The sequence below is a fragment of the Bos javanicus genome, chromosome 27, assembly GCF_032452875.1.
Source record: "Bos javanicus breed banteng chromosome 27, ARS-OSU_banteng_1.0, whole genome shotgun sequence".
In the NCBI taxonomy this organism is placed as follows: Eukaryota; Metazoa; Chordata; class Mammalia; order Artiodactyla; family Bovidae; genus Bos; species Bos javanicus.
In genome coordinates this window covers 33,485,517-33,505,916 of record NC_083894.1, presented here as the reverse complement: position 1 = coordinate 33,505,916, position 20,400 = coordinate 33,485,517, and the positions used below count along the sequence as shown (strand labels likewise).

The window sequence follows — 20,400 nt, the reverse complement described above, 5'->3', positions numbered from 1 at the left end:
ATCTTCAGAAGAGAAAAACAATTTTTTTCCTCCCTAACCTTGGCCCTGAGAATTGTAGGTTGCTTTCTTAATGAGCTATTTGCTCACTTTCTATGAAGAAGAGAAAGCATGTCTGAACCTAATGTTAGATGCTAAAAATAGAAATTATTATTTTTAAGTTATTTCCCTAAATATGGCTCCAGACCAAATATTATTGACAATGTATATCTTATGCAGGAAGAGACTGTGCATTTACTTTACATAAACTCTTGACAGCACAGCTTTAGAAGCAGATTAAAATAAAATCCCTGGGAATAATTTTCCACATTCTCCTCAAGGGGACAATCCAAGTGTCAGGCCAAGGAAACCGCTTATCAACAAAGCAAGAAAGATACAGGAAGCTGGAAAAGAAGATGGAGGTAGAAAGGATCTTAGGAAAGAAAAAAAAAGACCAATTTAACCTCTCTTTCCAGGAGATAGAATCAAACATTGGAAATAAGTTCACGAATCACCTTTGGAGACTTGTGTTCTGAAAAGACATTTAAAACAAAGAAAAATGTGCTTTTATTGATTCCTTTAACTTCTGGTATCACAAGCATAGCAACCACACAAGTATAGGTGTATAAATAGTTAAGGATAGTAATGGAGATGCTTAATCCTGAATATCATAACTTAGCATTATTAACAGGGTGGTGCTTTTTAAAAACGAATCCATAATTAGTAACCATGAAAATCATTGATATGTAGGACTCTTTAAATTTCCTGTTTAAGTGGTATTTACAGATAAAGATAGCAGGAATTGCCCGTAACAGTACCAAATAGGTCCCGCACTGTAACGTCGGTGGAGAGTCTAACGTCTAGTGGGTGATATGACTTCATGATTCTCGGAACCGAGTATTGGTTTCCTCATCTCGCTGCCTGTGTTTCCTTTGTACATTCACGTCTGCGCTGCCGCGTCCTAAGTCATTATCCCCAGGCCCCAGGAAATATCACCAAACCGTCACACTCCTGCAAGACTCGTTTACCGTGTCACGCACTGAGACCTTTTATTGTTTCACATAAGTTTCCTAGGATGGGGTGGGGGTGTGTGGATATAGGGTAACAGAGAATCTCGACTCCCGCTTCCTCCCTCTCCTTCCTGCGTGCGTGAGCTTGGACGAGGACAAACGCCCCCATCCCTCGAAGCGGAGGTGTGGCCGGCGAGCAGGCGAGGGCCTGGCACGTGATGGGCGGGGAGCCCTCGGGATCGGGGTGCGGGTTGCGCCGCCTTTCCCCCCCGTTACCCACAAGCCTCCGGGCCCGCGGGGCGAGCAGGAAGCGGGTGTGCGGGGGCCTGAGGCCTGCCCGGGAGGCGTCTGAGAAGAACTGCGGTCCGGGCTTGGCCCCCAACGGGCTCCGGTCTGAGGCCGCCGGGTGGGACGCTGAGCTCCTCTTTGACAGCGGTCGGGCGGGAGCCAGTCTGGGAAGCACAGACATCTCTGTCCCCCTTCCCCCCCCCCCTCATCTTTATCAACGGGGCGCCCGTCTGCAGGGGGATTTCTAAGGTCTGGAGACGGCCTCGCGGTGTCACCCCGAGGAGTCCCGCCGTCGGGTGACTGACAGACGCTGTTATTTCCTCAAGCATCAAAGAACACGCACGAGCACACTTTGGCCTCACCGGCCCAACCTCCACCCCGTCCTCTAGTTTTGTTTTGTTTTTCACTCGGCCTCCGCATCGCACCTTCCTGTCTCTCCGCCCGGATCGCCTGCGGTCTCACTTCTCGTCTAGACTCCGCCAGGCGGCTCGCGTTTCTGGCTCCCCCCACCCCCACCCCCGCTCCTCCTCTCCACAGGCTGACGAGCCTCTTCCTCCTTTCGGCCCTTGGCGCTCCCAGCCCCGGACTGCATTTCCCGGCAGGCGCCGCGGCCAGCGGCCAATCAGCGGCTGAAGATTTGGCGGCGGCGGCGGGGGCGCCCAGAGAGTCGGGGTGGGGGGGGGCTTTGTGCGCGGTGGCGGCGGCGGCGGGAGCGGGCGGCGGCAGCGGGCGGCCAGGACGGAGGCGGAGGCCGAGGGGGACTGTCCACACTGATCGCCCGCGGAGAGGCGCGCGAGGCCGCGTCGAGCCCCGAGGACCCTACTGCCCCGGCCCGGCCGCCAGCCACGGGCTCGTCTGTGGGAGCTGCAGCTGCGCGGCGACCCCCATCCCTCCGTCTCCGCCGCCCACCCTCCCGCCCGCAGCCTTCCTCCTTTCGCTGCGCGGCCGGCCCCGGCCCGGCCCGGCCGTGGCCCCCTCCTCGGTGCCGGCCGGCCATGGCAGAGGCGTCCGGCGCGGGGGAAATCTAGCCCGGGGATTTCATGAGGCCTAGCTTGGTTCCGCCTCCTCCCGCCGCGGACCCGGCGGCTGCCCGCGCCCCAGCCCCACTCCGGGCCTCCGTGTCTCTCCTGTGATCGTACTGACACGGCCGGGGGGTTAGAATGGAACAAACTGAAGGTAAAGTGAATGCGCGCTTGTATGTGTGTGAGAGAGAAAGTGTGAGGGTGTGTGTGTGTGTGTGTGTGTGTGTGTGTTGGAAGGGAGGGCTGAGGAGGGGACGACGAGGAGGGGGCGACCTAGGAATGGGACCCGGATCGGGAGAAAGACCTAAGCAGGGATGGGAGGACCACTGGGTGGCCCGGAAGGGCTCGAGGGGGGCTGGAAGGATGGGGCAGGGTCGGGGTGTGGAGGGGATTGGGAGGTGGAGCTGGGGAGGTAGGGACTGGGATGAGGGATGGAGTGGCGCTGAGCTGGGAATTGGGAGTAGAGGTGGGATGGGGGCGGGGATAAAGATGGAACGGGGGAGGGGGCAGGGAGCGAGGAGAAGAGTTGGGTTCGGAGATGGGAGACCTGGGCGGACTGAGCAATAGGCAGGTTTGGGGGTGGAGTGTGTGAACTAGAGGAGAGTCTGGGGGAAGGAGAAGGAATGTGATGGAGAGACGAGGCCCTAAGGGAGCTATGAGGGAATGAAAGTGGAGGAAAAGGTGGATTAGGAAAAAAGGATAAGAAGTGATTGAGACAGGATGTAATCGGAAGATAGGAAATAGACTCAGGAAACCGGGAGACCCAGGATTGGGCTCGGGAAGGAAATGAACTGAATGTTGACAAGGGGTGAGAACTACGAACCAAGCGTCACAGAGTGGGAGGAAAAGAAGGAGCAGGGGGATTGCTGGAGTGTTAGGAAGGGAAAGCCTTTTGTTCCTATATTTGTGTATTCTGTGCGTTTTCTTTCAAGGCTCGAGAATGGAGAAGCTAGTGGTTATGGTGTTGTGAAATGGAGAGGTGTGGGTTTTACTGCTTTGAGGGAGGAGAAGGTGTGTTCCTGTAATGGTAGCAAGACAGGGATAGCCATGGCCATAATTTGATGGTTTTGGTGAGGGAGTGAAGACTATTCAGATTTAAAGGGGGCAGGGGCAGCCATGTTTGCTGCCAGGCACTGCAGTGTAAATAAATTCCTTCTTGTCTCCGACATCAGTAGGATTCTAGAAGGGGCCAGTCCAGATTTTTAACCCCCCTTCTTTCTATTCATGAACTCTTCCCATACATCTTGGGGTCATATAAAATTATTTATATCCACCAAAGGAGGTAGTAATGTTTTCCATCTTGTGTGTTTCGCTGCTTTCTCTCACCTCTCTTTTCCCTCTTCCTGCTGGTTGCGAACACGGCATGCTAATGAGCTTCAGTGTAAAATTTAACCCTTTTAATAAAGTTAAAAGTATTTAATACTGGGTGAAGGAATCATAACTAGTCTCTCTATTTCAAGCATGCTCATGAAAAGTCTTTTAAATATTGGAAATGCATTTGTTTCAGAAGCTTCCGAAGCAGTCAACGTGTTTTCTGCAATTCTTTGAGTAAACAAGGAAATTGCCTGGGTTGTTTTACTTGGGCTTGTGCTCTTGGCAAAACACTGTGGGGGAGAAGAGGGGATTGGAAGGTCTCCTGTGGTAGAATATCTACTTTCTATAGTTCGAGTGTTGGAAAATTAGAAATGTGTGTATTTTTAAAAGATTTTTCTGATAGCTCTTGCTTATAGAGGATGGGTGTGTTAAATGTTTTCTTTTTAAAAATAAACCCTCCTGCATCCCTTCCCCTTGCTTCCATACAGTTGCTCAATACAATCTCCAAATGTCAGTTCAGCACAGTGCAATGATCTGTGAAGCAGGCATGCAGATCTCAGAGCATCGTTTAGGTGCCAGGTTTTTTTGGTGGGAACTTCAGATCACACTCTCCAGGAAAGCAACAGTAACTCTAATGTATTCAAATGTATCTACTTGTGTGATTTGAAAATAGTTACTTACTATTCTAAAGGTTTAAATACTAACAAATTTAGATAAACTAAGTGGAGCCTGGTTTATTTTCATACTGAAAAGGATTAAATGTGTGAGTGACCTTTTGTTTTTGCTATATTATTGTAATTGGGGGAATCCAAACTTTAATCCGTCATATTGATATTGAAATTGTTCTCTAATACCAGTAAAGCCTGTTAAAATTTTAGTATGATTTTATGGACTCAAACCAGTTGTACTACATTTTGATTTAATCTTAGTGCATTATCCTTTTAAGTTGTTAAATAGAGTTTTAAGATATGTTCTTGGTCTTTTGGAAAAATTAAATAGAAAATTATTAGAGTGTTACTCTGGGAGAGCACTTTCAGAAGAGGGGTTAGATTTACAGCTTGGAGTGTTTTTGATTTGATAATATTCAGCCTGAATTTTTAAAGAATCTTATGAGGAAAAGCTACTCTCAAAAAAACTGTTCAATATGCTTTTTTTTTGGAATTTCTTTATATGGTGGTTTCATTTTTATATCTCCTGCTTGATTGACATGTGATTTGTAGTTAATTTGTAAATGAACTAACAGTGCCATACATTTTTAGGAAAATGAGAGACTGTTGTGTATTAAAATAAGAAAAGATTCTTGGAAGCTTGCATTACTTAAAAAAAAGTACTCCTATAAATTCAGCCTTTTGTAAAGATTCAGAATTTTGTAAAGAGAAAGGTGCCCTGCCCAGCTCCCCTGAGTATTCTGATTCCTTGGCTAGGGAGTCATATAATGAGGAAGGCTACTCTGAATAGATGATTCTTAATTAAAATCCAGACTTTGCTCTCATTACCATGTCCATCATTAGCTCACCTGTGGCCTGTGATAGCTTTTTTTTTTTTTTTACTTTAAGTTAATAGATATGTGATTTCTTAGACTGATCAGATTGAATGAGTTTTGGGTAAAGGAAATTGGTTGCCTTGAGGTTGGTCATGCTTGAATGAATTGTCAAAGTCCTCAGTCAGTTGTCGGATTCTAAGTATCCAGAAACTGGGTATTCAGTTTCTGGAGTTCATCATAACAACACTAGTAATAGCTGCTGATAGTTGTTGTCCTCTAAACATGTTCTGGGCTAAGTGACTTTTGTGAATGATTTCCTTCTATCCTTCCAACAGTTGTGTGGGGTTTCAAATATTAAGAGAGACTGAGAGATTTTTTTAAGGTTAGCACTCCATTCTCCACAATAACCATTTTGAGGTTTCTTGTGTGTCCTCCTAGAAAATTCCTGTACATATGTATATACGTTTGTCTTAAAATACATAAAATTGGATCACACTATTCGCATTTTGCTTTTTTTGTTTTAATAGGCTACCTGGGACATCCTTGCAAACCAGCACACATGGACCTACAGCTTTCTTGTTTTAATTTTTTAAGGGTTATATAGTATTCCATTATTTGGAATAGGACGTTGTTAACAAGTTTTTGCTGTTATAAGTAGTATAGCAGATCCTGAATTAAGTCCCTGACAGCCTCTTTATATAGAAGAGGTATAGTCCAACTACTTTATTTTACAAGAGAAATCACTGAGACCAAAAAGTATAGTCCAAGGCTTCGGTAACAAACCTGTTTCCTGACTCTTTATCCCAGGGGTCCCCAACCTCAGATATCTAATGCCTGATGACTGAGGTGGAGCTGAAGTAATAATAGTAGAAATAAAGTGTGCAATAAATGTAATGCTCTTGAATCATCCTGAAACCAACCCCTCCACCCTGGTCTCTAGAAAAAATTATCTTTCACAAAACTGGTCCCTGGTGCCAAAAAAGTTGGAGACCGCTACTTTATACCACATCATGTTACTTAATTATTGTGAATGTACTTGTGCTTTCTGTCAAAGCTCAAGGTGAGGGGGAATACTCAAGGTTAGGCATGGTTAGTATAGTGAGCGCAAGGGGCTTAACTTGCAGTGAGGTCAAGGCTTTTCTTTTTTTCCATACTTTGTTCACCATGCCGTACATATATCATATGCACAGAATATTTTTACATGTATAAGTGAGTCTTGCCCAGGTATCTTGAATTTTGTTTTGAGTAATCAAGTAGCTTTGGCAGAATTTTTCCTGTTTTAATTAAATTGTCAATGAAATTTAAAAAAAGAAGAGGTCCAGCTTGGTCCTGGAAAAGAATTTGGAAAGAAGATTCAGACAGTAGTAAGTTTGTTAAATGAGCTAAAAGCACCTAATTGAAGACAAGTTTTTTTAAAAAAATCATAGGCACCATTGATTGTTTTAAATTATTTTTTACTATAAGAAGAAAATTCATAACCATGGATACTTATTCATCGAGTTCTTTTAAAACAAAAAATCTGTTTTAAACACTTAAAAAATTAAAATCATTAGAGCTTTAGAAAGGTTTAGAATTTGATATCCATAAAATCTGTTTTTGATGCAATGCTGTTTTTAGTTTTACTTAAAAAAAAAGTTTGTATTATATGTTGAAAGAGCAGCTGATTTATTCATTTGTTAATAAACAACATGTCCAGCATTTGAGTTTTTAAATGAATGGTGAGTTTTACTTCTGCAGGCTAATCTTTTAATAAATATAAATATAGATAAATTTAAGGAATTGATTATACTATGACTATCTAACACTTTTTTAAATAGAGGGTTTTTGTTTCATTTTTATTGTTGACCTTAATAAGGACTTAATGAGTATTTTTAAACACTTCTGTGTTACATTGTGCTCATACATGACAATAAGGGAAAAGGCATATTTAAAATTTTGTGATTTAGAAAATGTTCAATTTTTACTAAACGGATGTGTGTCGTTACTTCTAAGGCACATCTGCCTGTTGAAAGATTTTGGATTTGAAAAGCTCTTTGATAAATGGTTTTTGGCTTATTTTTAAATTTTATCAATAGATGTGCATCTGTGTTATCACTGAGTGATCTACAATGAAAGCTCTTTATACTAGGTTCCCTTTTTCATCTAGGTTTAGAATTATATTGAGAGGAAGGCGAGTACGAAAATGAAAAAAAATTTACTTTCATATAGTTTCCTTTTAACAATGTTTGAGTATGAATATTACGGTCTGATAATCCTTTGCTGTTACATGACACCTTCTGAGAGTGTCCCAGTCTTTTTCGACCCCAGCGACTGTAGCCTGCCAGACTTCTCTGCCCAAGGGATTCTCCAGGCAAGAATACTGGAGTGGGTTGCCATTTCCTCATCCAGGAGATCTTCTTGACCCAGGGGTCAAACCCACATCTCCACAGTCTCCTGCATTGCAGGTGGATTCTTTACCTCTGAGCCACTGGGGAAGCCTGTTTGATAGAATTCCAGCACAGTAACGTGTGTGTGTGTGTGTGTGTGTGTGTGTGTGTGTGTGAAGTTGGAAAGCCCAAGGATTATTTAACTCAATTTAAATAAGTAGGCATTTTAAATTAAAGAAATATGTGGCTTCCTTGGATTTTGTGGGTGAAACAAAATTTAGTTTATCAAATTGATTTGAGATAACGAAGATTAGGAAGTCTCATGTGGAGGCTTGCCTACTGGCATTTTGGCCTTAGGCAAGACGGTATTGTGTCTGGTGAGTCTTACTGTGGAGTCATAAGAAAGCAATACATAAAAAACAAAACCTTAAAAGCCCTCTTTAAAGACTTTAAGTTGTAAAATGTGACATATTTATAAAAAAAGCATAAAACCTAAATGTACAGTATAAACAAACAATTAGAAAGTGGACATCATGGAGTCATGTCCCAGGTAATAAGTCCTTTAAGAAAAGCTGCAAAGACAGCCTCATTGGTTTAAGTGATATTGCTGTAGTTGTAGTTGGTCTTGAGGGATAATGGTGTGCTGAAAACTAAGCGGAAAAATGAATAACCAAGAGGGAGGGGTCAACACTCAGTAAAAACTGAATTACCAGTTTTTGTTGTTATCAAAGTGTTACCTAGACAATTAAAAAAAAAAAGTTTCCCAACATTTGGTGTAGTCATTTAGTGATTTGAAATCTTGGTGCTTTACTAATGAACGTGGAAAAAAATAATGCTGAATCCTACAACAATCATGCTGTGTTACACAAAGTTGTTTCTTCAGAGTTCGTCTCCGTTACACTTTCTGGTCAGATTCAGTGACTACTGGTTTTAGATTTATGTGCAAACTCTTAACAATGGCTTTTGCTTCGAAAATGTCAGATTTGCCTATATCAATAATCTCCTAACTTAAGTATCTTATTTACAAAAACTAGTTTGACTCTCTTGCTTTCACATTAATGTAACCATGAGGAAAAGTACCAACCTGAGAAGCAGTCAGCAGTGGCAGCCTGTGTGACTCTTCATCTGTGGTGCATCCTGAGTTTTACCCTCACTGCATCTTGGCTAGGTGAACCAAATTTCTTTCTTAACTGGAGAAACCTATTTTAATATGCTCCCCTCGATTTCTAGACTATTTTCTTATAGATTGGGAAAGGTTAAATGTTGGCTTTAGGGTTTTTTTTTTTTTTTAGGGAATTAAAAAAAAAAAAGACATTTATTTATTTGGCTGTGCCAGGTCTTAGTTGCATCATGCAGGATCTAGTTCCCTGACCAGGGATCGAACCTGGCCCCCTGCATTGGGAGTGCAGTCTTAGCCACTGGACCGCCAAGGAAGTCTCTGGAGGATTTTGATAGCAGAAAAAAGTTGAATTTTTTTCCTCTCTGACTACCTGATGAACACAGTCTATTTGAGTAAAATTCTCCAACGTGACTTTGTGAAGGACATTTTTATAAATGACAAAGGACATCTGCATACATAAAGCCTCTTCCTGGCTTTTGAAATTTTGTTATTTTAAGCCCTCTGTGTTTCTCATGATCTCTTCAGGATCCAAATACATCAGAATATGGTATTTCATGTTTGGTTGTGGTAAGAAGCTTCTTGTTATGCTTTACCTAGAATTCCAATAGAATGTTGTTCTTTTTTATGTTGGGTGAACGTTAAATACATGCCTAGCTAATTTTTCCTCCTGCAAGAAAGAGAAATGTTTATTTTCAATCTTGAAATGAGCATATATGTTTTCCTAGATATGGAAACAAACATGATTTGATACAGTTTTTAAACCTAAATTAGGTAATTTGGTTTTGTGTATTAAGTAAGGTTAATATGCTTTTGGTCATCTCATGTTTTCTATGTTATCACCTGTACATGTAAGCCTTGATCATTAGAATTTATTTTATTGTGTAATGGAATTAAGGTATTGAGGTTAAGGCATTAATTAAAAAATTACACCTTTATGCCTATAGGTCTACACAGGTAGCACCCCAAAGAAATGCTGATAGCCCTATTAGTTTTTAATTTTTAATGGAAAATTGTCCTTTCCAAAGTGGCTGCTAGTTTAAAAACATTTATTATGTTTAAATTATGTAAGTCTTATTTATTATAGAGAAATTGAAAACTGCAGTAAGATATAAAGATTATAATCCCCTGAAATCTTACCAACTGCAAATAGCTGCAGTTAACATTTTGTTCTGTATCCTTCCGGTGTCTTTCCTATGCTTTTTTTTTTTTTTTTGGACAAATTGTAATGGTGCACAATATCATTTTATAACCTGCTTTATTGTGAAATAAATTTTCTTGAGAATGTGATTTTTTTTAACTTGATATATATAATTGTATGTGTGTGGCATATCTGTTTATCATTATTCTGTCGATGGTATTTTAGGCAGTTTGCAGTTTTTAGATAGATATTGTAATTTGATGAATATTCTTAAATATTAAAAAATTATATGACTGATGATTTCATTACAATAAATGTAGAATTAAGAAAGGTTTTTTAATAACATTTTTGTTGAAAAATAATTCACATACTCTACAAATCAGCCATTTAAAATGTACAGTGTAATGGTTTATAGTATATTCACAAAATTGTTCAGCTGTCACCACAGTCAATTTTAGAACATTTCCAGCAAGGTTCAAACAAATTTAAACTCCCAGCAATATCATAGAGGCTTTGTTTTTTAAAAATTGCATTTATTTGTGGTTTTTAAAAGTGTAGTATAAGTATACAAGGACACAGCAGCTTGTGTGGTATAGTTTTTTCCTTTATAATTCCTAGCATTTATTTTTGAAAAATTTTATTTCCAGCTTTATTAAGATATAACTGATGCATACTTTGTATCTGTGTATGCATTGATTTAAAACTCACCTATGATAACAAGATGCTCATATTCCTATGTTAAGAAAACATGACAAAGTATGTGGTAGATTTTTTGAATTATAAAATCATCTTTCTGTTCAAGATGCCTTTAATGAGACAGTATTGTATATGGTTTTAAAATACCTTTCTTTTCATTCAAATTTTATTTAGAAACATCTTTTTTTAGAAATTGTCTATGGAAAGTATGCTATACCTATATAATCAACTGTAGCAAACTTGTCATCATATAAAAAGTACGGCTTTGTTTTTATTAAGAGACTTGCTTTGCTCTGACTGACCTTCACCCTGAAAGTTGTTCTGTTTGCTTTGAGCCATTTAACAAAACATCCTTTTTTAAAAAAAAAAAAAAAACGGGCAGTGGACTATAGGGCAAGAGTCAAGGAGAACTCAGTTCTTATCCCCACCATACCTCTTACCACTGGGGCTCAATGTTTTCTTACCTCTAAAGTAGAGATGAAAAAATGACTACTTTTGGAAATTATAGGGATCCAAACTAGAAGTGCTAGAGAGTACTTAGAACTAGACTGGGCACGTAGCTGATAATAAATGTTTTTTTAATATAAGAAAAATAACATGCAACATGAGTTATTCTTTAGTCAGATGTTTCTTGGGTGAAGATGTGAACTCAGTTGGCCTAAATGCACTTCCATAGATGTTAAAGGTTGAATGGTAATTAGTGCTTGAGCCGATCTTTGCATGGGTTATATGGGTGTTTCTCAGTTGGTAAAGAGAATTCATGCTGGTGCAAGTATAAACATGAAGTTAACTTTCCAGTCGAAATTTACTTCCACTGTTGTTATTACAACAGCTTGATGGCTATAGCTTCACCAGTGCTTCGTGTTCTGATGAAGCAAATAAGTGATAATGTAAAATTTGAATATATGGTATAAAGTCCCTTATGTTTTCTTCATTGTTTATTTTAAAGGTGAAATGTTGAATGCAATTGAACCTAAAATACTAAAGTGATGAACCAAATGAAAAAAACACTGGTCTTTATAGGAAAGATAAACTTAGTAAATTATCATTTTAGATGTTATGGTAAATTGCTTAGTACTTTAAAAACTACATATCATTTCTGTGATACATTGCCTTGCTATGGTAAAAGAAAGTAAAATTTTAACAATCTCAGACCAATTTACTATAATTAAACATTTTGCCAGGGAAAGAGGAAGGAAACTATGTGGATGAACTTGTTAGTTTACTAGACTTCATAGTAAGTAGAACAAGATGACGGATGTAAGTCACATGTCTGTCATAATTTTCACTGTGAGCTAGTCTCCTTGACGTAAGGGATTGGAAAATAATTTGATGTGAATTTTCTTTCAGTGGTTGCCATATCTGTTGTTACCCAATGTGGTCAAGAACAAAGTGAGGATGGCGAGGTTAAACCAAACAGATAAGGGAAATTGGGTGTTTTGTATTGGTGCAAGGAAGTTCAATAGTAATGTGGTTTAGTCAGGAAAAAATAAGAACTACAAAGCAACCTAAAATGTTGTGTAACTTAATGGAATAGTAACTTAATAGTCAAGTGAAAATTGTATGACAGTATTTAGTGACAGGGCTCCTGGTTAAATGAAATTATAGAGTGGGGTTTTGGGTTTTTTTTGTTTTTATATTTCATTCACTAATTGTGTTTAATTTCACATACTTCACTCCTTTTTCCAGGATATTTTAATGTCCTTGACCATCATCTTTCTCTTAACATATGTTTAGTGGAAAATTATTAAGTGAAAATTTTAGAATATATTTGAGGTGATGACACTGGAGTTAAAACAGATTACGGAGTAGTTATGTTTATAACAATTATGTTTTAAAAATAGTGTTGCTGCATGGAACTCTGCTCAGTGTTCTGTGGCAGCTTAGATGGAACGAGAGTTAGGGGGAGAATGGATATATGTATGTGTATGGCTGAGTCCCTTCACAATTCACCTGAAACTGTCACAGCATTGTTTGTTTATCGGCTATACCTTACTACAAGAGCAAAAGTTTAAAAAAAATAGTGTTGCTCTATTACTAGTGGTATACACTCAGAAAAATTAAAAATGATAAGAAAAAGTGCCACTTCTCTAACACATTTTGATCCCTTATTTAGTGAATTTTGTAGAAAGAAATATGGTGATCATGCTTTACCCTTAAAATCTTATTTTTGTAAATAGGTATTGGTTGTGAATTCAATGTAATTGTTTGCTATTGCAAATAATTAACGCCTTTAAATAATATCAATAGGGTAGGTGAGACAATAAAGTTAATTTTTAAAATCACATGTTCTTGTCAGCATGCATATCCAAACCATACATTTATATGTTGGTGACTGGGAGGAATCATAGTTCGTTTTCCCCTTGTTTGGGGTCATTTCAGGTGACCTGGATCACCTCATTTAACCTTTATTATGGGCTGTAAACAGAAGTCCTAACATGTTGTATGTCTTCAGAATTCATGAAGCCAAGCCAGAGAGGTAGAATCACAACGAAAACCGAAGGCTCACGACTTCAAGGCCAAAGTCAGAGCACATTTTCCCTTGTCCCTGATTTATCTTACCTTATGTGGCATGCAGGTCTGATTGCTCAATTTCCTTGTATGTGATTTCTGTCGAGCTTTACAGTATTGTTCACCAGTTTCTTGAAAAAAATGTATTATCACCTTTATGTTTATAAGCTTTTTTTAGGATGTTTGTGTTTGGGTCAAATTGGAGAAATGATTTACATCCACACTGACCAATAGAGTTTTCTGCAGAGATGGAAATACCCTGTCTCTGGCTGGCCGGTATAGTGGCCACTCGTCACTGTGGATTTTGAGCACTTGAAATGTGGCTAGTGTACTTGAGAACTAAATTTTATTTAATTTTACGTTGTTTAAAATTAATCACATAGCCCAAATTTAGGTATTCTTTAAGGGAAGGAATTAAATAGAAGTGGACATTTTCACCCTTTTTGCCCTTGTGGTTATGGTATATTGTGTTTTTGTGGGGTTGGGATTTTAACATCTCATTTTTTCAAATGCTCATTATTTTAGATAGTAAATCATTTACAGGAAACAACTTAGTTATTTGATTATTTTATACCATACAAATTTTAAATATTTAAAAATTTTAAGTAAAACAATTTATAAAAGTCTTTTTAAAAACTTTTGATTGTTGCAGTTATAAACAGACTGTGTACAACTGATCAATAAAATGGTTTCATTTCAGTATTTTTTTGGCGTCATTATGGTTAAATAATGTTGAAATCTTAAACTTCTTATATTACGTGGAATAAGTGACTATAAACTGTTATTTAAATCTTTTTACTATAGCCTCGGAAGCCTTTGAGACAAAGAGAACTTGAAAGAAAATAAAAGATATGGCTGGTAATCACTTCTTCACATGTCTTCCTCCAGTCTTTCTATATGACTAATTCCTGGTTTGGATTCTACTAATCCTTTTGATAACAATCCAGGAGTTACTGTATCCTGCAGTCACTGTATCCTGTTTTATAGTATTGATAGCTTATCATCATCTGAAATTTTCATGCTTCTTTAAGCTCCATGAGACTAGGATCATATTTCCTTTGATTTCCTAGGACCTAGAACAGGGCCTGGTACATAGTTGATGTTCAGTAATAAACCATGTCACAAACAAAAGGAGAAAAAGACTTTGTGGGGAATTAGATATATTAGTATATCTGGAATAAGAAGCCACTTAGAGTCTGGGTATAGGCAGGGTGAGGGTCAGCTTTTGATTCTCTTGGTGATGTTGGCGTGAGCAATATATGGGATTAGTTTAGAATGATTTTGTATAGAAGCATTTCTCTGGGAACTCTTATTTTAAAAAGAGACTTTTGTCCAGGCATACACATATGTACTAAATAAATCGTCTCCACATAAAACATCATACAATTGACAAAATGGAAAAACAAGTGAGAAAATATTTCCATGGTCGGTTTTTGAGTATTCAGCCTTATTTCCTAACCTCTTAGAGATTAAGGGATTTACTTGAAATCACTTATTTGTTTGCCACTGGTCGGAACAGAGAGCGCTGCCAAACTCTGGTTTTCCAGTGTGGTGTTTTGACTTATCATCTTTGAATGGACATCACTGCGCAGCAGACATGGGCACTTTACCTGATAAAAGCACTGTTTGATAGTGGTTTGAGTTATCTGTGGGTAGTCAGAGATCAAATGTCTCTTCCAGTAAATTGGGTGATTTAAGTTCTGATCTTTAAATGCCAGCATGGTAAGTGTGAAAAGGGTGTTATTTTTACTAATCTGTTCCTGTACATAGGCTTAAATAGTTAATGTTTTGAAATGTGAATGAAAATCTTTTTATTTAGGCAACATATACATTATTCACCTTTACCAAATAAATTTCCAGTGAGAGGTTGTTCATTAGACAAAATGTTGGCTTGGTAGAGTTCTTTTGGATGGCTGCAAGGGGGCTTTATTAACTGTGGCTATTACATGTTTAAAAGACATTTAAACAATAGCTCTTACCGTAGTGCTGTCTTTACTACTGCAAGTTTTCTCCATACCCATCACATAATTTTGTGAAAATCAACCACAAATTCCAGTGTGGCCTGAAGATTTTGATTGTCTGATTGAAAGATACAGTATTTTAGTAATGAAAGGATCCATAACATTATCATGTCGTGCATGATGATGGCTTTACTGCCTTTTCGTTTTTTGTGTCACGTCTCTGACTAGAAATCCAGAGCATGGACAGTGGCAGTGATTGTGGTAACAAAATGGGAAGAAATCCTTTCCTTCCCTTCCGCATTGTTAAAGGTGGCAGCAACACCTTCTTAGCAATTAAAATCTAAAGGCTTCTGGCTGTCTAGGGGCAGGTCGTAGGTCACATTAGCATCTTTGTATCCATAGATAGGACTATTCATGTTGTGGTGGACTAAAACCTTTGCAAGTGACATTTCTGTTTCGTGCTCCCCAAATCTTAGGTTAAGGAATCTAAGGGAATTTTGCTCCTCCCTACCTATTTTGCAGTAGAACTAATAAAGACAAAGGGAGTGTTTAGAAATGCCGTCAGAGAAGACACGGCATTAGTTTCCTGTTGACTCACTAACAAATGTTGTCAAACTTAGCGGCTTAAACACAACAAAATTTAAAGCAGTACACATTTATTATCTTATCGTTCTGGGTGCTGGAAGGCCTCCGTGGGTCTCATGGGGCTAAGATCAAGGTATGAGCAGGACTGCGTTCCTCCTGGAGGTTCTTGAGGAGACTCTCCCGGCCTTTTCCACCTTCTAGAGGTGCCTGCGTTCCCTGGCCCATGTTCCCCTTCCTCATTTTCCGTGCCAGAGCAGAGCGTCTTCAAACCTCTCTCTGACTCTTCTCCATCCCCTTTTCACTTGTAAGGATCCTAGGCACTACCCTGGGCCTATTCACACGGATAATCTCTCCATTGTCAAATCCTTGACTTCATCACAACTGCAGAGTCCTTTTTTTTGCCACGTCAGGTAGCGTGTTCACAGGTTCTGGGGATTAGGATGTGGGCGTTTGGTTGGGGAGTCCTTATTCTCTCCATCACAGCTTCTATGCAAGTTGAAGATGCAGCCTTTGTTAATTGTAGGGATGTTTCCTGAATGGTTGTCTTTCTGAATCGATACAGATGTGACAGAAAAGTGATTCCATGGCTACTGACGGTATAGCGTGTGGTAAAGGGTACAGGTCATGAGGCAAGACTACCTGCTTTGACTCCTGTCTCTGCCCTTATTTCATGTGTGACCTTGGGGAGGCCACCTAACCTGTCTGTCCTTCAGTTTCCTCATCTATAAAATGGAGATACTGCAAAAAACTGCAGGAGTTTCCTGAAGATTAAATGAAAATACTTGTAAAACACTTGGAACATCACAGTGTAAGTGCTCAATAAATTATTTTACTTGAAGCATTTGAAAGTATTTTTGTTGACATTTCAGAGAGATTCTTAATATATTACAGATTAAAATCTGGGTCTATTTTGAGTTGTTGCAGGTTTCTTTGTTTAACCTTTGAATACTCATAAATATACCATATTCAGGAAAACATCTGTGTATTAGTCATTGAAAAATAGTATACAAGCTGAAGAAATAATGAGCATTTTCTTAATTAATAATTAATGAATTTATTTCCTAAAGAGACATGCTAACTTTTTTTTTAAGATTTTTAAATCTTTTATATCATTTATGAATTGTATTTCTTAAAGTGACATGCTAACTTTTTTTTTTTTTTTTAAGATTTTTAAATCTTTTTTCTTGTTTGGTTGTGGTGGGTCTTCCTTGCTGCACGCGGGCTTTCTTTAGTTGCATCTGGCGGGGGCTACTCTTCTTGTGGTGTGCGGGCTTCTTGTTGAGGTGGGTTCTCTTATTACAGAGCATGGGCTCTAGATGTACGGGCTTCAGTAGTTGCGGAGTGTGGGCTCAGTTGCTCCTCAGCACATGAGATCTTCCCAGACCAGGGATCAAACAGGTATCCCCTGCGTTGCAAGGCAGACTCTTAACCACTGAACCACCAGGGAAGCCCTTTATTTGTTCTTTATAGACTCAACAGAGAAGCAAAAGACAAAACAAAAGAGAACAGACTCTAGTAAGGATGTACATTTTGGTCAACATCCTTTTAGGGCAGTGGTTCTCAACCCAAGGGTGATTTTCCCTTCCAAGGGACATTTGGCAATGTTTAGAGACTTTTTTTAAAAATTATTATTGGCAGGTGCACTACAGGCATCTAGTGGGTAGAGGCCAGAATGCTGATAAATATCTTGAATACACATGACAGCCTTCTCAAATGTCAGCAGTGCCGACGCTGAAAACCCTTGTTTCAGAGTGTGAACTTGATGAGTTGTGTTGCTTTCTCAGTCTGATTCTCAGTCATATGTTTGAATTTTGGACCACTTTTTAAAATACTTGGCTGCACCAGTTCTTAGTTGTGGCCTATGGAATTGTTAGTTGTGGCAGGTAGGATGGAATCTTAAACCACCGGACCACCAGGGAAGTCCCAGATCACTTCCTTCTTGATCAGTGGGTTACGTCAAGTCCAGATGCTAAAGACCAAATTTGATTTGGTAACTCATATTTGGCTCTTGGGAAATGTCAGTAATTTTAGAGATTAGTATAACGTGCACATTTGATGAGGTACACATTGGAATTATCTGCATAATTTCAGATTATGAAGTTGAAGTCCTACTATGGTAAATACTAATGCTGTGATTTGGGGTTGTACTTCTCCCCCCCTCCTTTTTTTTTAGTTTGAGGCTGCACTGTGTGGCATGTGGGATGTTAGCTCCCCAACCAGGGATCGAACCCACACACCCTGCACTGGAAGGTAAAGTCTTAAACACCGGATTGCTGGGAAGTCCCTGAGGCTATACTTTTGACTGTAGTTTGATAGCCAAATCCTACTTAATTCTGTCTTCATTACCTGGTTGGAAATGAACATTCAATAAGATAGAGGTTCTAATTTCCTTTTGTCTCTTCTGCCTTTCCTGTGTTCATTTAGCAGTCTTGTTCATTCCCTAACTGTGTTGGGGGAGAGAGTTAACAGCAGTGAGCAAAACATAAAAGTACCCGTACCTCTGGTAGAAGTGAAGTATCAGTTTTGTCTTTCTGGTTGGTTGGTTTTTCCATGACCAAAGAAGGCATGGCTACCCTTTGCTTGGAAATTAAAGATAAATATGAACTTTAGAAATCAGAACACATTTGGCAATTCTCTGAATGCTGAAGTTACTCAAAGACGCCTCTAATACAGGTTGGCATTTTAATAGAAGGTGATTTTGTATTTAGTCCGGGTTTTGTATTAGCCTATAAATGATCAAAAAAAAAGGGTGTACCTGGTGGCTCAGTTAGTAAAGAATCTGCCTGCAATGCAGGAGACCCGGGTTTGATCCCTGGGTAGAGAAGATCCCCTGGAGAAGAAAATGGCAACCCACTCCCGTACTCCCTTGCCTGGAGAATTCCATGAACAGAGGAGTCGGGCAAGCTACAGTCCATGGGATCACAAATAAGGGACTGTGTGATTTAACTTTCATTTTTTCACTTTTATTAGTTTCAGATTCTTCTTATAATTTGTTATCCTCAACAGAGATAATGTTGTGATAGTTTCTCTTAATCCCATTAGTAGTGGTTGCAGTTTTTATACTCTGAACAAAAGACAAAGCTTCATTGCTTAATATAACTGCTCTTTTGGAAAATATGAATGCTAATATGTTAATAGTTTATATATGCCTATAGAATGATTAGATTCATGCTAGCAAGCTTCGTATTAAATACAGTTATGTAAATATTCAGTTTTCTGGGAAAAAACATCTCTTGTCAACCAGTGACTCTTTTGTATGCTGTGTTTATACTCTGAATTTCCAGAACTTAATAAAGTATCTTCCACAATAAGTTAATTCTCATGAAAAGATTACTTGATGAAATATAGTAAAAGTACATACTAAATTTTTGAAAAAGCTTAAAAATAGTAGGGGGAAATTTTGTTTTGTTTTATTTCCTCTTAGTCCTGATTACCTACTTTTCTTTTCTTTTTTTTTTTTAATTCTTGCCGCCGCCCCCTCCCTCCCGCTTCGGGCTAGCGGCCGACCTCGCGCCTGCGCACACGCCCCGGTGCCGCGATTACCTACTTTTCATTTGGTTTTATGTTGGTCATATAAATCAAGGTGCAGATACTTGCCTGCTTTATTCATGATGCTTTTAGGAGGGACAAAGCAAAACTGTATAATCAGTTGTAAATTCATGCTGCTAAAAAGGAGCCTGTGGCATTTCAGTAACACTGGTTACCTAACGGCTCTTAGCGCATATTAACATACATTGTTCATCTAAGCCTGTAGCCCGTTGCTGTAGCATTCCCTTGTGTTTGATCTGTTTATTGACAACGTGCTCACCACTTGATGTCAGTTTCAGAGATGGAATAGTCCCGTTCCTCATTGTAAACTTCCAGTCTTGCCATATTCTCTGGCATTGAAGTTGTTTTATTTCCCTGAATTATGTAATGTCCTTTCATCAAATCCTTGTAATTTGGTTTTGCAGCATATCAAGAAGTATATGTATATAATCTAGATCATTTAGAAGGTGTGAAACTAAGATGCCAAGGAAGCTTTTAACTGTTTTAGGTGATGTAGGTTAATGTAACTCCCCTCCCTTCCACAGTTTAGGACTGTTTGTTTTCCTATGCCTGGAAATGTCTGAGGTCCCCTGAATCCTCTCTGTCCCACATCCCCCCACTTCTCACCCTCAGATGCTTTCCTTTGGCTTCCAGGACACTTGTCCCTTTGTGTCCACAGAGACTCTTGTCTTGCTCATCTTTTATCTCTAGTACTTAGGACCAAACGTAAGACAGGCCCTCAGTATGAAATGAATAAGTGCATTTAATGGAGCCTCATCTCCAGCACTTTCCCTTCATGCTTTTTTTTTTTCTCTCTCCAGTAGTAATGCACCTGTGGGATTCCAGGAACCACGTCTGAATTTTCATCTCTACAGCTTTAGTGCTTAGTGTGGTGACGGGTACATAGTAGGTGCTCAGTAAACAACGTGCTTTATTAGAGGAACCTGTATGGATTGGGGTGGGGACAACCTGGCTGCAACTTTTGGTCTCCCTCCTATTGTAGCAGCAGCAGAATGGGAAGGAAGGAAGAGCTGGAATGAACGTCGGCCCAACATTGTCTCGGCCTACGGAGGGCAATTAGCAGACAGCATCTGGTATCCAGACTGGATGTAATTAAGTATTTTACTCTTATTTCTTACTCCGATGTTTTGAGATTATGTTGACTTGCATACATACCCTTCCTATAGCTCAAGACGGCTCTCTCTGGTGTATTAGTGCTCTAGTGGGGTATAGGTAGGATGTGGGTGAGGGGTGGTCTGGAAAAGCTTCTTGGGGCATTTTAACACAGCCGAACAGAAGCTTAAAAGCTGAGTGATATGAGAGAGGAAATGAGAGCAAGGTGGAAGCCAAGGTCGGAATACAGAAGCAGGACGAGAGAAGGCTGGACAAGTAGGCAGGGGCC

The 20,400-nt window shown here is 39.4% G+C and overlaps 1 protein-coding gene across 6 annotated transcripts in view; it reads left to right on the top strand.

The window, feature by feature from the left end:
- The first annotated feature begins 1,942 nt into the window (after positions 1–1,942).
- The window catches only part of NSD3 (nuclear receptor binding SET domain protein 3), a 103,636-nt gene continuing 85,178 nt past the window's right edge, over positions 1,943–20,400 (top strand). For 5 of the 6 annotated variants that reach the window (XM_061404487.1, XM_061404488.1, XM_061404486.1 and 2 more), the window contains exon 1: positions 1,943–2,450. The gene's annotated coding sequence lies outside the window, so the exon portion shown is untranslated. Of the gene's footprint in view, positions 2,451–17,756; positions 20,108–20,400 lie in introns of those variants that run through there. The other variant, XM_061404485.1, reaches the window with a different exon arrangement.